Raw genomic sequence first — 5,976 nt, 5'->3', positions numbered from 1 at the left:
CGGTTAAAAATTCTGCTATCAAACGAAAACACGGACCACGGTTGTGTGCTCTCTCTCTCTGTGTAAATGAGGGATTAAGCGATGGTATACTGTAGAGAGAGTGAGAAAGAGCGAGAGAGCGGAATGGTTTTTATACGGAAAGGGATCGTTAGACAGAAATAGCTATTGCAGGGGTTTTGCGGAGATTTTATACATTATTTTTAAATGTTTTAAATAATAATTACAAATCGTTTTTGCAGAATTGTTTTTATTAATAGTTTATTTAGCGTGCTTGTTTGAGTTTATTTTAGGAAACTCCTTAAATTTTTGACCATTTTTTTAAAGATTTTTTTTGTGGAGTGTCATTGGATTGAGATTAATAAAAAATACATATTTTAGAATTTTAGCATAATTTTTTACTGTCTGGGAAATAAGTACAGGTGGTCCCCGAGATACACGGTACCTCTTATCGGATTCAGAGATATGCGGTTTTCCAAATTTGACAGTTCTTTGAGAAAATTGTACTGATTTAATATATCAATTGTAAAATGCCAAATAATTTACCATTAGATCGAATGTTGAAAACTATTTCAAAGACTTTAAAATTATTAGCGGAATTTGGGGCAAGTGTGCCATACGGGGCAAGAGTGCCACCAAGCATTTTTCCTTTAAAACATTAGTTTAATGATCAATTGTGTATACAGTTGGTTGCTTTCCAATGACTAGGTGTATTGAGCCGAATTTCATATTGACCAATCGATATTTCCCATTGTTTTGAACTGATTTATATTGAGTTTCAAAATTGAGCAGAATATTATAATTTTTTAATCCAACCAAATAAGCTCTCAAAAATCATGCGAACAATCAACCGAGAAAATATTGACACCACCGTATAGCTGAGAAAACGTGAAATATTTTGTGGGGTTAGTTGAAAAAAACTTTTTTTTTTGTCACTGAAAAATTCAATTTCAAAAATGTTACAACTTTTGGGGCAAAAGAGCCATATCTATTTGGGGCAAGTGTGCCACCACCTTTGATAGGCGCGAGCTGTCAAAAATGTAAACATTGTTGTAGCGTTCAGCGGTATGGTGCGCTTTTACGAGCGGATTCTACTCCGGAAAAACAGACCAGTAACAACCCATATTGCGATACAGTTTGTGACGAAAAGGGGTTCATTGGTGACTCAAGACATGTAGGAATACATACACTAGTGGTATAAACGTAATAATTTCCAATTATCTAAGAAATACGGTCATTTTAACCAGGTGGCCGTCTTGCCCCATACGAGTGGTTGTTTGGTTTGCTGTTTTTTTTGCGTTTGCAGCAAACTGTTTAGTTTGCTTTTTTTCAAGCGAATCTCATTTATATGTGAGGAAATAGATGTAAAATAGTTATGAGATTTAAATCGGCTTTTGAAAAACACATTTTAGTGAGCTATAACTTGAAATGCTTAAGGTGGCACACTTGCCCCAAATTCTGCTACATTCAGTCAGACCCCCCCCCCCCACCAAACCACTCCCTACTTGCAAAATTATACGTAAATTAGTGATATTTTGGGTGGAAATCACGAGGTTCGACGTAAATTCGAGATACGCAGTATTTTGTGGTTGTTTTTGCTCCCTATTAATCGTATATTTCGGGGACCGCCTGCAAACGAAGAAGAAAGAAGAAGAGATACCAGGAAAAAGGATCCAATTCCCCTTGCAGGGTTGATTAAAAAGTATTAAAATGTTATTTCAAATAGAATAAAAAAAATATTTACAGCATTTTGTCCCCTTTTCATAAATGAATGACATAAGATTCATTTCCAATTTGCCCCGGAGTGGATTTTTTTTTCTATCAAAGTTGATAGAAGTTTTTTAAATTTATTATTGGTGTTTGATAAACGCGAATGATAAACAATTCTTAATTGCTTGTGATAAAGCTAAGTAAATCATTGATTTGGCCGAAGAATGTGAAAACTGACAGAACAATTCGCATGTCTTATTACATTTACGGCAGGATTTTTTGTGTCACAGCCTGAGTTTGATAGGAAAATACTAAACGAGAATGACAGTACTTTCCATCGTCAAATAAGCATATGAACTTAAACATATCAAATTACTTTACGCTGAGCAGCACGGAAAGTAATGTGAAACCCCACTTCGAACCCTGCATAAATGGTTTCTCCATAATTTCAACTCATGCGAGTCGATGTTGTTCTCTTTTGGGAGAAACAGAGTGTGTGAGAGAGAGAGAGAGAACGTGTCTTCAAGACCACGCTGGGTGTAAAATATCGCCCTTTTCGCTTGAAATCTATTGCAGACCTGGTTGCACTAATGCGCAAGGGCGTTTTGTGCACTGTTTGCCTTTCATATTTTGTGTTTGACGTTTCATGGTAAGTATGTGTGTGTGTGTGTGAAACGTAATCTGTTTGGGTTGCGTTACTGCTACGCACACATGCATTCGTTTGTGTTTCTATGGTAGAAAAGAGTATGCGCGCACACACATGTTCCGCAGAATTGAACTCGAAATACAGTTTGCCCTTCAAAAGTGCGGTTAATGGTATTCGAGCAGCTACACGCAACAGCCGGAATAATCGAAAGAAGATAATTACTTTCAAATATTCTGCAATTATCGTGCATCAGATGTTTATTTAGGAGTAAATAAAACAATTGTTGCAAAAGCTTTGAAAGTATCAGTCAAAAGATACCCTTGAATACTCAAACGGATCAAAGCTGTAAGTAGCGATACTGCAGCGAAGATACAACGCTGCATGACTTTTTACAAGGCGAAGTTTGTAAAAATACGCTGCATACATCGCTGCGTAAATTTTTATTATTACAAGAATGAATTGTAATATCAATCTCTAACGCTTCCACGTGCCATAGATAGTTTGCTACAACGTAGCAGGTAGCAGGGATGTGGGATTCGGAATAGAGTCGAGGATCCACTCTAGCTACACCAGGGAAAATTGTATTTGACTCCTAATCGAGATCAGGGGTGAGTTCCCAATTACGAAACAGTCGAAATTGACGAATTTATACGAATCTGATCGAATTGAAAACGAATTGAAAACGAATAATGAGTTTCTGGATGACTCCGAACGTCTCCCGAGGAATCTGGATGACTAAGAAATCTCAGTATAGATGCCTTTAAAATTAATGGTTGTGTTACAGTTCAAACGGAGAGCAAATAAAAGCCCACTTGCTCGTTTGGTGGTTAACTAATTTACTAACTAATTTATTACTAAAGAAGGCATAGGCTATTATGCCTAGGAAGCAAAATTCTGCTGAGGCAAAATCCACCGTTTGGTAGTCATACCCTACTACAGGTTGGATATCTCATTTTTATTCATAAGCCTGGATAGGTCATCTCGGCAAATCATCTTGTCTAGATTTAGCCGATTTCATCTGGATGCCGTCATTCAAATTATTTGCGACTTCGTAGGAACATATCTATCACTACGGTCTTTTTTGCTGGTCTGGATGGGAATTGATTCCGTTCGGTCTTGTAGGGGTTATACTTTTGGCGAGTAGAACAGCGATAAACCATAAAGAGCCCAATTCGGAAATAACTATAGAGCTAAATTGGAAGTATTGCGCCTCTGTAATGTGGATAATATTAGAAAAATAACATTCAGCAATTATAATTTGTGTTTTTGGGGAATATGTCCTCTGTTGTAATTTTTAGGGGTGGCATGTTGTAAGAAAGTACTGCGATTGTTCATGTACTTTAAGGAAGCAAAGATAATAAGCCCGAGGCGGTCAACCGGTCAGAGCGGAAGCTTACGATCATTGCTTCATTTTTTTTTGCCGCAGCCCACATCCATTGAGGGCATCCATTTGGAAGACTTAATTCAAAGTTTTTGATGAAAAATATGGTTAAATCTTAGACAAGCATGTTGAAAATTTAATCTTAATTGTGGGAAAACAATTACACGATATGTATAGTCTTGCATAGTATTATTATTATTTTATTATTATTTATTTTCATTGTTTACTATTTTTAATTGCAATATAGTGGAGCTCTGATTGGATCTTCTTCTTCTTCTTCTTCTTTGGCTCAACAACCGAAGTCGGTCAAGGCCTGCCTGTACCCACTTGTGCTTGTGGGCTTGGCTTTCAGTGACTATTTGATTACCCCCCATAGCAGGATAGTCAGTCCTACGTATGGGGACGCGGTCTATTTGGGGATTGAACCCATGACGGGCATGTTGTTAAGTCGTACGAGTTGACGACTGTACTACGAGACCGGCTATGGAGCTCTGATTGATATTAGACTTTTATTCCCTTTTACACAATATACTGGATAAATTTAACAGTTTACACGTCATGATAGGGTCATATTTCAGCCATCGCATTAGAGTGGAATTCTTCTGCTTGGAAACGTTTTTTGAAAAGAAAACCCTGGCCACATTGAGATGTATAGTAACGCGTTCTTCTTTATCAAAAATACATTCGCGGCAAAAATACATTCATTCTTTATCAAAAATACATTCCACTTCTGGTAACGCCAAGTGGTCCGTGGACCATAGGTTGCAGACCACTAGTCTAGTGGATTTGTGGCACTTGGGCCAAGCTTGAATATTTTAGATACATGTTGCCATATTGTAATCAAAGAGAACATTAAAACATTTTCATTAAAATATTAAAAAAATTGACCTTCTAGAGTTAATCTCTTCTTCCAGTGTCCAATTGCATACAAGTACGCTACAATCTAGTATGCAAGCTACACGCTAGTATGCAAGCTACAGGGGTTACTTTTTATAGCAGATAGTTGAGGAAGGGTGTCTTAGTTTCGAACACGTCCACTGTATAATATTTAGCGCTAAATTTCATATTTCTGACGTGTCCTTAGGACATACCTTCAACAAGGAGTTCTACCTAGGGTCATGAAAAAAAAACCAGAATTGTCGTTCCCAATGCCCTGTAAACTTAATCCTGGACTATGGATCAAGTGATACTCGGAACGAAAACATACATGTTAACTTTCAAGCTTCTAGACAAACATTTAAATTATGATTAATTCCAAAAGTGCGTTTGAGTTTAAATCATTCGTGATCAGACTTTACCAGATAATTTCTGTACGTGAGATTGATTCTGTTCTTAAGCAAACTCCATTCTTTTCCTTCTAATAGAAAGTTCTCATCTTCCCACCATCGAGTTGATATGAAAAAAATCATGTTTTAAACCAAGGGTGTAAATGTTCTTAAAGGACATCAATTCTCGCCTCACACACTACTAAAAATAGCAGCACAAATTCCCCCTCTTTCACCGTACAACAATAGTTCCTATCGACAAAATTGCCTCCCTGGTATGGGCCGAATCTCGCCATCAAATTCAATGCCGGTCTTGCCGAGAAGTGTATGCTCTCCGTCAAAACGCTCGACAAAGGGGCCCGGCCTCGAGATGACGGAACTCTGGCAGTGTCTGATAGGCGGCAGTGTGAATTGTGACACACCGATGAGCCGTTAGCAAAACTTATTTGCAATAAATTTGCCATGGCTCATAAAAAGAATGTTTCGAGAATGGGGGACTGGTGGAATTTTCGGTGGTTTTGGTGGTGTGCGTGTGTGTGTGTGTGCGGTTTGGCACGAAAGGGGTGATGGAATCATGACGATTTGAGGGAACGCAACGATTTCCAATGGATGGACGGAGCCTTGCTACAGCATTTTCGTTACTGTTCATCAGCGGATGATGCTGTTGAATGGTAGTATAGATGTGTTTTTCATTTTTTTATCACTTTTAAGATAAAAACCACGAAATTGATGATGTTTGAAACAAATTTGAGAATGTAAGAAGCGGGAATTTTATTGTAAATGGTTTTATTGGTTTGTTAATGTGTTTAATATCACATATCTTTTAAAAATTATTCATTACTTTCTCTGGAGATGGAAATTATCAGTCAAAATAGTCAAAACAGTAAAACAATATACTTAGAACAATTGGAGTACTATTCTTTAACGTTGAAATCAGTATTTATAAAGTCGATACATCAGACCAAATAAATAAGTTT

Source organism: Anopheles gambiae, chromosome 3, assembly GCF_943734735.2.
Source record: "Anopheles gambiae chromosome 3, idAnoGambNW_F1_1, whole genome shotgun sequence".
Lineage (NCBI taxonomy): Eukaryota > Metazoa > Arthropoda > Insecta > Diptera > Culicidae > Anopheles > Anopheles gambiae.
The sequence above is the reverse complement of the archived record's forward strand: the minus strand, read 5'-3'. Positions refer to the sequence as shown.